Source organism: Scyliorhinus canicula, chromosome 21 (genome assembly GCF_902713615.1).
Source record: "Scyliorhinus canicula chromosome 21, sScyCan1.1, whole genome shotgun sequence".
In the NCBI taxonomy this organism is placed as follows: domain Eukaryota; kingdom Metazoa; phylum Chordata; class Chondrichthyes; order Carcharhiniformes; family Scyliorhinidae; genus Scyliorhinus; species Scyliorhinus canicula.
Window position 1 is genome coordinate 22,322,520 of NC_052166.1, and position 12,021 is coordinate 22,334,540.

Consider the following 12,021-nt stretch of genomic DNA (forward strand, 5'->3'; position numbering starts at 1 on the left):
ACGGTTCAAAGATGTGCAGGTTAGGTGGATTGGCCATGATAAATTGCCCTTAGTGTCCAAAATTGCCCTTAGTGTTGGGTGGGGTTACTGGGTTATGGGGTTTGGGTGGAGGTGTTGACCTCGAGTAGGGTGCTCTTTCCAAGAGCCGGTGCAGATTCGATGGGCCAAGTGGCCTCCTTCTGCACTGTAAATTCTATGAAGTGTGTTGGAACACTCTCGGCCTCTCCCTTCTTATCAGTTGCTCCTTAAATCCAACCTCTTTGATCAAGCTTTTGTTCTGCTGCACTAATATCTCCTTCTGTAGCTTGGTGTCATATTACACTCCTGTCGACGACCTTGGAATGTTTTAGTGCATTAAAGGTGTTATCCAAATGCAAGTTGTTGTTGATATGTTTCTCAGGTACCTGATTACTAAAGTAAAGGGCCCAGGCCTTGTGCTTTGATTTCAGAGCCTTCCATAATCTCCCCATTTTACCTGAAAAATGTCCAACTTATCCTCTTATCCTTTGAGCTCTGCTATACCGTCAGACACCAAAATCGAAGTCAATGCAGCCCTCCCCTATGGAACTGTCCTGAACCCTCTGTACCTCAGCACGTAAAAAAATATAATTTATGGGATGTGGCTGTGGTGAATTCACACTGTATTGTAATGCATAGTATTGTGGGCTCTGTCTGTGAGCCATTGCGCGGCTCTGCCCATAGGGGGAGATGAGGAGCTTTTACAGGGCTCCACCCATGGCTCCACCCACAATGGAAGTATAAGGTGCTGCAGCCGTGAGCCTGCCCTCAGTTCTTCTGGTTGCAGGCAGGCTCAGTTGTAAGACTATTAAAACCACAATTTACTTCCAATCGTGTTCCGAGTGAATTGATGGTCACATCAATTTAATAGTCTTAGAAAACTTAAAGAAAATTACTATGGAATCAGCCCTCAAACCTGATCGACTAGAACTCGACCCGCAGGCTGCCGAGGCGAAGGAAATCTTCCTACACTGGCTTCGATGTTTCAAGGACTACCTGGCTGAATCAAGCACATCCAAGACTACAGAGGAGCAGAAACTCAGCCTACTGCACGCACGGGTGAGCCATCGTATCTCTACGCAACTCCATTGTACCACCTCATATACTGAGGCCCTTGCTCTGCTCGACCGATTGTACGTGCGGCCGATAATCGAGGTCTACGCGCGGCACATTTTCACTACCCGCCGCCAGCTCCCCGCAGAGTCGCTGGAAGAGTTCTTGCGCGACTTAAAAGCCCTTGCTCGGGACTGCAATTTTCAGGCTGTAACGGCCTCCCAGCATATGGACCTTGCTGTCCGTGATGTATACGTTGCAGGGCTCAGGTCTAACTATGTGCACCAGCGATTACTTGAGAAAGGGGCCCAGAACTTGGAGGACACAGTAGAGTTAGCACCTACTATGGAGGTCGCATTCCGAAGTCTAAACTCGTTCCCCGCGGACCAAGCGACGCCATCGTGGACCCCCGACCAGCGACTGCCCCAGGCCTGCGCCGCGCGGCCACCCACCCATTATGGAGCGCCAGCGTGCCATTTGTGTGGCCAGCCCCAACACCCACGGCAGCACTGCTCGACCCGCAATGCGACCTGCAGCAGCTGCGGTCGCAAAGGACACTATGCCAGAGTATGCCTGGCAAAATCGAAACTTTCTAACTCCCCTGCAGTCCAGAGCACTCGCCCCCCCCCCCCCCAACTTGTAGGCTTGCAGACCCTGTAATGCTGCAGCATGTCTGCCGACTCCGCCCGACACGTGCAACTCATGGGGCGTGCCATCTTGGCAATCCTCCCCCACGCGGCCGGCCATGTGCGAGTCATGGGGGCCGCCATCTTGGACACCATCTTCCTCGCCGTCAGCCACGTGCGATCCACGGGGTGGCCATCTTGGACACCACCTTCTTCATCACCCGCCACATGCGATCAACCATCTTGGCCATCAACCGAAGTTCACCTCGACGACTACGTCCTCAGCGGACAGTCATCACGGGGCCACTCCAGCACTCCTGATCGAGCCGCCGACTACCCGCAACTCAACGCAGTCACGTTGGACCAATCGTGTCCGAAGCACCTCCAGAGCTCGATGATGTCCGTTACAATCAACGGGTATAGGACACCGTGCCTCTTCGACTCCGGGAGCACCGAGAGATTCGTACATCCAGACCTGGTAAGACGCTGTTCGCTCTCTATCTCCCCTGCACGGCAAACTATCTCCCTCACCTCGGGCTCGCACTCGGTCCACAAGGGCGCGACCCTAACGATTCAGGGCCCAGCTACTCTAATTTCCAGCTGTACATACTCCCCGACCTCTGCGCCCCACTCTTACTCGGGCTCGATTTCCAATGTAATCTCAAGAGCCTCACACTCAGCTTCGGCGGACCGCTACCTCCACTCACTATCTGCAGTCTAGCGACTCTACAATTCGACCCCCCTCCACTCTTCGCTAATCTAACAGCTAACTGTAAACCCGTAGCCACTCACAGCAGGCGGTACAGCCTGCAGGATAGAGTATTCATCAGAGCCGAAGTCCAGCGGCTCCTACGTGAGGGAGACATAGAGGCCAGTAACAGTCCCTGGAGAGCACAGGTGGTGGTCGTCAAGACCGGGCAAAAGTTCCGGATGGTGGTTGATTACAGCCAAACCATTAACTGGTTCACGCACCTCGATGCATACCCCCTCCCCAGAATTGCAGACATGGTCAATCAGATCGCCCAGTACCGCATATTCTCCACGGTGGATCTGAAGTCTGCTTACCACCAGCTCCCAATCCGCCCGGAGGACCGCCACTACACGGCGTTCGAGGCAGATGGCCGCCTCTTCCATTTCCTCCGGGTCCCCTTTGGCGTCACGAATGGGGTCTCGGTGTTCCAACGAACAATGGACTGAATGGTGGACCAGTACGGGCTGCGGGCCACGTTTCCGTACTTGGACAATGTCAACATCTGCGGCCATGATCAGCAGGACCACGACGCCAACATCCATCGATTTCTCCAAAACGCCCAGAAACTCAATCTCACCTACAATACGGAGAAATGCGTTTTCCGCACTACCAGACTAGCCATCCTCGGCTATGTCGAGGAAAACGGAGTCCTGGGCCCCGACCCGGACCATATGCGCCCCCTCTTAGAACTCCCTCTCCCTCATTGACCCAGGGCGCTCAAGAGGTGCCTGGGACTTTTCTCTTATTATGCCCAGTGGGTCCCCCAGTATGCGGACAAAGCCCGCCCACTATTTAAGACCACACTCTTCCCACTGTCAGCTGAGGCCTGCCAGGCCTTCAACTGCATCAAGGAGGACATCGCCAAAGCCGCCATGCGGGCGGTAGATGAATCCGTCCCCTTTCAGGTGGAGAGCGACGCCTCAGAGGTCGCTCTCGCCGCCACTCTGAATCAGGCATGGAGACCAGTCGCCTTCTTCTCCCGAACTCTCTCCGTTTCGGAACTTTGACACTCCTCAGTCGAAAAGGAAGCTCAAGCCATTGTGGAAGCCGTATGGCACTGGAGGCACTACCTCGCAGGTAGGAGTTTTACCCTCATCACCGACCAAAGATCGGTTGCCTTCATGTTCGACAACTCGGAAAGGGGCAAAATTAAAAACGATAAAATCTTGAGGTGGAGGATCGAACTCTCCACCTATAATTACGACATCATATATCGACTGGGGAAGCTCAACGAGCCCCCAGATGCCCTGTCCCGTGGAACATGTGCCAGCGCGCAAGACGACCGCCTGAAGGCCATCCACAATGACCTCTGCCACCCGGGGGTCACCCGGCTCGCCCACTACATCGAAGCCCGAAATCTGCCTTTCTCCACCGAGGAAGTAAAAGCCATCACCAGGGACCGCCCGATCTGCGCGGAGTGCAAACCGCACTTCTATAGACCAGACAAGGCCCACCTGGTAAAGGCATCCCGGCCCTTTGAACGCCTGAGCATCGATTTCAAAGGGCCACTCCCCTCGACCAATCGAAATGTGTACTTTCTTAACGTCATCGACGAATTCTCCCGCTTCCCCTTTGCCATCCCGTGCCCCGATACGACCTCCCACACAGTCATCCGAGCCCTGCAAGTGTCTTCACCCTGTTCGGTTTCCCCAGCTACGTACACAGCGACAGGGGTTCGTCCTTCATGAGCGACGAGCTGTGTCAGTACCTGCTCGACAAGGGCATCGCCTCGAGCAGGACTACCAGCTACAACCCCAGGGGGAACGGGCAGGTGGAGAGGGAGAACACGACGGTCTAGAAGACCGTCCTACTGACCCTCCGGTCCAGGAATCTCCCGACCTCCCATTGGCAGGAGGTCCTCCCCGACGCGCTCCATGCAATTAGGTCCCTCCTATGCACCACCACCAACCAGACCCCTCATGAACGATTATTTGTTTTCCCTAGGGGCACTACCACGGGGGATTCGCTCCCATCCTGGTTGAGGACACCGGGCCAGGTTCTCCTCTGGAAGCACGTCCGGACACACAAAACAGACCCGCTAGCAGAGAGAGTGCTACTGCTTCACTCGAACCCCCACTACGCCTTTATTGAATACCCTGACGGCCGTCAGGACACCGTTTCCCTCCGGGATCTGGCGCCTGCAGGATCCACCACCACCGCCGAGGTACCCCTCACACTACACCCCACCCAACTCCCCGCGCCTATAGGTTCCCTGCCCACGCTCTGCGCCCCCTCGCCTATAGGTTTCCTGCCGGAAGTATAAAGTGCTGCATCCATGAGCCTGCCCTCAGTTCTTCTGGTCGCAGGCAGGCTCAGTTGTAAGACTATTAAAACCACAGTTTACATCCAATCGTGTTCCGAGTGAATTGATGGTCGCATCAGTGGCACCACTGGCTAGGCCCACATTTGTTACCCATTCCTAACTGCCCTTGAGAAGGCGGAGGTGAGCTGTGTTCTTGAACCGCTGCAGACAACGTGGTGTCGGTGGACCTACAACATTATTAGGAAGGACGTCCAAGCGACAGTGAAGGAAGGTCGATGTGGTGCCCAGTCAGGATGGCGTGTGATTTAGAGGGGAACTTGCAGGTGATGGTGTTCCCAGGTATCTGCTGCCCTTGTCATTCTGGGTGGCAGAGGTCACGGGTTTGGAACGTGCTGACGAAGGAGCTTTAATGAGTTGCTGCAGTGCATCTTGTAGAAGGTACACACTGCTGCATCAGTGGTGGAGGGAACAAAGGTTTAAAGCGGTGGACAGGATGCCAATCAAGCGGGCTGTTTTGTCCTGGATGGTGTCGCGCTTCTTGAGTGTTTTTGGAGCTGCGCTCATCCAGGTAAGTGGAGTGTATTGTCTTGTTATGCTCTTGGCGTAGCATAAGCTGCTTTCTTGATGTTCACTCTGACAAAGGAAGGTTCAGACATGGAGATAACTTCAACACATTTATTAAGCTATTTACAATTCTCCTACTCGGATTCGCCTCTACTGTTAATCCTTCTATAGCTACTCAGACTGACGAACCAGTCTGCTACAATCCATGTGGTGGGTGTGATGTGTTTCAAATCAACCCTGTGTACTCACTGAGAGTCTCCACAAGAAAGAGGAAGATCATGTGTGCTGTGTCCTTTATATATGGGCTGGTGTAATGCCCTCCTGTGGTAGTGTCACCTCTTGTGTGTATCGTGACTGCCCATTGGTTGTGTCCTATCTTACTGACCTATTGGTTGAGTGTCTGTGTGTCATGTCTCTGGTGCTCCCTCTAGTGTCTAGCTAGTCTACGTGTACTTACATTAACCCCTTGTGTATCTACAGTGATGCATATCACCACATGTATTTCATTACGCTCCTGACTTGTGCTTGTAGATGGAGGATAGGCTTTGGGGAGTCAGAAGCTGAATTACTTGCTGTAGGATTCCTTGTCTTTAATCTGCTCAAAGTAGCTACAGTATTTATATGGCTAGTCCAGTTCAGTCTCTGGATAATGGTAACCACCCCCCAGGATATTGATGGTGGGACTTTTAGTAATGCCACAGAACTTTCCCTTAAATAGCCTCATACAAGGTATCTTTTTTGACTCTATGTTAAATCCTCATTTTTCATGTTTGCTCCGTCTTTCCCCGCAACCTCCTCTCCCGTCACCTTGTTAAAACATTCTGTGATTTTCCCATGCACTAAGTTGCTGCCTGCTTTCAAATTGCTGTCTCTTCAAATAGGTAACATTGGAGGATGGAATTGGCCCAGTGGGTGAGATTTGGTTAGGATCATCGTATTCTGAATGTCTAAGCTGTTAGTGTGAGGTAACAGGAAGTTAAAATTTACATTTAACGAGCATTGTATCATAGAACTATAGAATCCTTACGTGCAGAAGAGGGCCATTCGGCCCATCGCTTCTTCACCGATCCTCTGAAAGAGCCCCCCACCCAAGCTCACTCTCCTGCCCTATCCCCGCACCCCCACCTAACCTGTACATCTTTGGACGCTAAGGGCCAATTTAGCATGGCCAACCCCCCCTTACCTGCACATCTGTGGGCTGTGGGAGGAAACCAGAGCACCCGGAGAAAACCCACGCAGACACTGGGAGAACATGCAGACTCCGCACAGACAGTGACCCAAAGCCAAAATTGAACCCGAATTGTGAGGCAGCAGCGCCAACTTGTCGTTGTCTAGTATCTTGTGGTATATCACAGGAGCATGCAGAAAAAGACACGCAGGGATGACGAAAGCCTTGGTCAAAGAGGTAGCTTATAAGGAGCCATTTAGAATGCACAGAGGGTTGAAGTGGCTCTGGGACGCAATTCGAGAGCTCAGAACCTAGGCAGCAGAAGACAAGACCTTCCCTCGAGGTGGAACAAAGGAAATCGGGAATGTGCAGGGTGGCAGGAACACAGTGTATCACAGAAATAGTGCGATAGAAGGAAAGCAAGACCATGGGGAGGCTGGGAATGCCCCAGAGTGCTCCACAAACACGGATTTCCTCATTCCTCTTGACTGCAGTGGTTCAAGATGGCAGCTCACCACCACCTTCTCAAGGGCAACTAGGGATGGGCAACAAATGCTGGCCTAGCCAGCGAATCCGTAATCCGTAAATTCATTCTTTAAAAAATTGAAGCATATTCACATATGGGGGCAGATGGAGCAGCCAAATTGTGCAGAGCAAGATCTAACAAACAACCAATCAGTAGCCTTGTGTTGTTGGTTAAGGAATTTATGTCAGCCAGAACATCTGGTGCTGCTTGTTGCTCTTCAATAAATTGCAACATCTCAAAATGGGGCTTGTGACAGATGTCAGGTTATAACACAGGAGAGAATCAAGCTGAATGCAACAAGTGCAAAGGGAAACAGGAAAAGGAAGTAAGCAGGGCAAATAGAGTGAGTGGAAAAACAGATAAGGGAACAATGGAGTTTTCCATTAATATACAAAAGAGCGAGTCAAAGGAAGGTTGGTGCTGATTAGAGACCGATATGGAAATTTTGTGTTGACAAAGTCTGAGGCATTAAGTGAGGATTTTGCATCTGTCTTCACCAGAGAAGAGGATTCCGCTAATGCAGACTGTATTTCAAGGTTTGGTCGCACCAGAAGCAGAAAGGTCCCCGACTCTGGGAGGGTTTCAGCCGAGAGCAGGTGGAAATAGCAGAGAATCAGAATAAGGGATGGTGCCAAAGGAGTGGAGGATTGGGACTGTTACCCTCCTGATAAACCTGGTAATTATCGCCAGTCAGCTTAACATCAGTAATGAGGAAACTCCGCAGGCATCATAATCCGGGGGAGAATTCATTTTTATTTGTAGAACCTCAAGTTAATTCATGACAGGCAACAAAGGTTTGTTGCTGGCAAATCATGTTTGAGAAACTAGATTGTGTTCTTGGAAGGAACCACAAGGAAGTTGATGAGGGTGATGTAGTTGATGTTGCGTATTTGGATTTTCAAAAGGGATTGCGAAAGTGCCACATGATAGACGTATTAGCAACATTGAAGCCTGTAGGATTAAAGGAACTGCAGTGCGGCCACAGAATTGGCCGAGATAGATAAAGCAGAGAGCTTATTTAACTAGAGGGAACGGTACATCGGTGGCCCGAGCTGGGCAAACTGCTCCTTAGTGAGCTGGATTTGGGAATACGGGGCGTCATTTCAGTGCTTGAGCTGGACTCAAAACGTGGAAGTCTAGCAAGTGGTGAGGATGATAGAAAATTTCAGAAGGACGTGAGATCAAATTTAATGCAGAGAGGTGTGACGAGGTTAATTATGTGAAGGAGACTGGAGAGAGGCAATATAAACAAAATGCTGCAATTTTATATTGGGTGCAAGGTCAGAGAGCTTCATAGAAATAAAGCTTTGAAGGTGGAAGGACACTTTGAGAAACACTGTACAAAAGCATGCAGGATTTGGGTTTCTGAAAATACACCCATGGAGCCAGCCTGTCATGAAAAACCTTTATAAAACTCAGGATACGCCTCAAATTAGGGACAAGTCATCCTTCAGGAAGGATGTCAAGGCCTTGGAGAGGGTGCAGTGGAGATTTACCAGAGTTACGTCAGGATTGAGTGAGTTCAGTGAGAAAACTGGAAAAGCTGGAGTAGAAAAGATTGAGGGCGCATCTCTGTGTCCAAAATAATTTGTTTTCATAGAATCCCTACAGTGCAGAAGGAGGCCATTTGGCCGATCAAGTCTGCACTGACCCTTTGAAAGAACACCCTATCTCGCCCCCATGCCCCACCCTATTCCCTGAACCCAGTAACTCCACCTAAACCTTTCAACACTAAGAGAAAATTTAACATGGCCAGTTCACCTAACCCACACATCTTTGGACTGTGGGAGGAAACCGGAGCACCCGGAGGAAGCCCACGCAGAGAAGGGGAGAACGTGCAGACTCCTCACAGGCAGTCACCCGAGGCCGGAATCGAACCCGGGTCCCTGGCGTTGTGAGGCAGCAGTGCTAACCACTGTGCCACCGGATGCTGAGCTGTTGTATGCTCGAATGTGTTGCCTGGAGGGGGGTGGTGAAGAACAGATTCAGTGGTAGCTTACAGAGGGGGATTTGATATTGACTTGAAATTGAAAATAAAATGCAGCCATATGAGCGACTGAGTGGATTAGATTGGATGGCTTTCTCAGACAGCTGGCACAAGCATGACGGTCGGAGCGGCCTCCATTTGTGTCATGTTGGCAATGGTGCGCCATGTGGAGAGTGACAGCAATGGCAGCAACCTCCAGGCAGCTATCCCGACTCATTTGACCTGTGAGTACCTGAGGTCTGACCATTTCAGTTGCCGCGTGATGTACGATTTATTCATCATTGATCAGCAACGCTCCATAAACTGACAAAGTGGCCTACTTTGTGATGATCGTAAAAGTGATCAATAAGTCTGTACTGTTAAGGTTAAAGACGTGACCCAAATCTCTATTTGTTGTTTGCTTTCTTAGAACTAACTGAAGGAAAGGCAATTGTAACAGCCAACTCGGTCTTGTCCCAACCACCCTGAAGATAAAATTAGATTGATTCCTTCCAAGCCTTGGACACGTGACATTTGTACAACTGTGCAGATATTTGTGAAGCAAACATGAGCGCAGTTTTATTGTTTAATAACCTACTTTCGTCCTTTCATCCCCCCCCCCCCCCCACTTTGCCGGTAGTTGGATTATTTGTTGATTAAAATGATCTGATCAGATACTTAATTTAGAATCAAGTTTACATCTCCCTGAGCTAACTCACTACGTGTCTATCATCTCATAGATCATAGAATTTACAGATCATAGATCATAGAATTTACAGTGCAGAAGGAGACCATTCGGCCCATCGGATCTGCACCGGCTCTTGGAAAGAGCACCCTACCCAAGTTCAACACATCCACCGTATCCCCATAGCCCAGTAACCCCACCCAACACTAAGGGCAATTTTGGACACTAAGGGCAATTTTATCATGGCCAATCCACCTAACCTGCACATCTTTGGACTGTGGGAGGAAACCGGAGCACCCGGAGGAAACCCACGCACACCCGGCGCAGGCTGGGAGGGCCGAAGGGCCTGTTCCTGTGCTGTAATTTTCTTTGTTCTTCTTTGATGTGCAGACTCCGCACAGACAGCGACCCAAGCCGGAATCGAACCTAGGACCCTTGAGCTGTGAAGCCATTGTACTAACCACTATGCTACCGTGCTGCCCATCTCCTAATCCTCTTTGTTTGTTTGACTGCCTAACCCTTTCTATTTTTCCTGCTTGCCTGCTGTAACCTCAGCCACTGTTTTTGCCTCTCTATTTCTATCTTGTTTGATATTTTTGACTCCCTTATACACACTGTCTGCCTTGTTTCTCTCTGCTGACGTCCCACGCTACTCCATTTTCTGTTCAGGAGACTAAGGCTGCTGCCGGAAGCAGACATCAGAGTGACGTCTGATGGAGAGTGGGGGTGGCTGAACAGGCGAGACCCTGAGCTCTTGAGCTAATTAATCATGCACCCGCGGCAACATAACAAACCTCGGAGCGGGCAGGATAATAATAATTTTTAGGCTGACGTTAACACTGCAATGAAGTTACTGTGAAAAGCCTTTGGTCGCCGCTTTCCGGCGCCTGTTCGGGTACACAGAGGGAGAATTCAGAGTGTCCAAACTACCTAACAGCAGGGGCGCGATTCTCCCATGCCGTGCCATATGGGAGAATTGCTGTTCGCCCCATTTTTTCCCACGGCGCCGGTCCGACGGCGGCAGGCGATTCTACGAGCAGCGGAGAATCGGCGCCATTTGCACCGGCGCGTTTGGCGTGGCACCGGTCACGGGATGCTATCTGCGGCCGGGCCGCCATCGATTCTCCGGCCTTGATGGGCTGAGCGGCCACGCGGAAACGGCAGAGTCCCGCCGGCGCCGTTCACCCCTGCTCACAGCCGGCAGGAACTCTGCGCGTAGGGTCGGGGGGGGGGGGGGGGGGGGGGGGGGGGGGGGGGGCCTGTGGGGGGGGGAAAGCGCTCCTTCACCGGGGAGGCCTCCGATGGGGTCTGGCCCGCGATCGGGGCCCACCGATCGGCGGGCCGGCCTCTCCAGCCCCGCCCCTATTTTATTACACGGCTGGCCCCTGAACCCCCACGCCATGTTGCGTTGGGGCCGGCATGCTGAGGAAGTCCCCCGCACATGCGCGGGTTGGCACGGTGTCTATTTGCGCCGGGAAGAGAGGCTGGAGCGGCGTGAACTGCTTCAGCGCCGTGCTGACCTCCAGTAGAATCGCTACTGCCCGCGCCCGTTTGGCACCGTCGTGAAACGCGACGGCGTTCACGACGCCGCGAACACTCTGTCTCCATTTCGGAGAATCACGCCCAGCATCTTTGGACTGTGGGGGAAACCGGAGCACCCGGAGGAAACCCACGCAGACACGGGGAGAACATGCAGACTCCACACAGACTGTGACCTAAGCCGGGAATTGAACCTTCGACCCTGGAGCTCTGAAGTAACAGTGCTAACCATTGTGCTACCCATGTGTCCTGCACCATTATTACCTCGTAGGCTCCCAACGTCTGGGCGCCATATTTAAATGGCACCCGTGTTGTCTTCTGTTGGCTTGTCCTAGCAATGATTCAGACAGAACTGCTGATGACTTACATTTCATGATGATTTATTACCTAATACGTGGAAGGATAATATATAACATACAAAATGCTATACAGACTAGATTGCTCTGGAACTACCCGATGTGCAACTGTCCTTGTGCACGGCTTACTACCAACTAACGATATCCGGAGGCCACACAACTGATGACTGACACCACCTGCTGGTGGGAGGTCGCATTGCTGAGTGAATGCAATATTATTCACAGGCATATCATTACAATCCGGACAGCCATTCACTGTTCCACTTTGCTCATTGACTCCACCCAAACTTCCCCTGTCCTGCATCAGTCTGAACCCCCCCCCCAGTGCTGCCTCACTCTGACCCCTCCCAGTCCTGCCTCACTCTGACCCCCCCCCCCCGTGCTGCCTCACTCTGACCCCTCCGCAGTGCTGCCTCACTCTGACCCCCCCAGTGCTGCCTCGCTCTGACCCCTCCCCAGTCCTGCCTCACTCTGACCCCCCCCCAGTGCTGCCTCATTCTGACCCC

The 12,021-nt window shown here is 51.8% G+C and overlaps 1 protein-coding gene across 2 annotated transcripts in view; it reads left to right on the forward strand.

Moving 5' to 3' along the window:
- The window catches only part of nsmfb (NMDA receptor synaptonuclear signaling and neuronal migration factor b), a 104,795-nt gene that overhangs the window by 81,900 nt on the left and 10,874 nt on the right, over positions 1 to 12,021 (forward strand). The window lies entirely within an intron of this gene.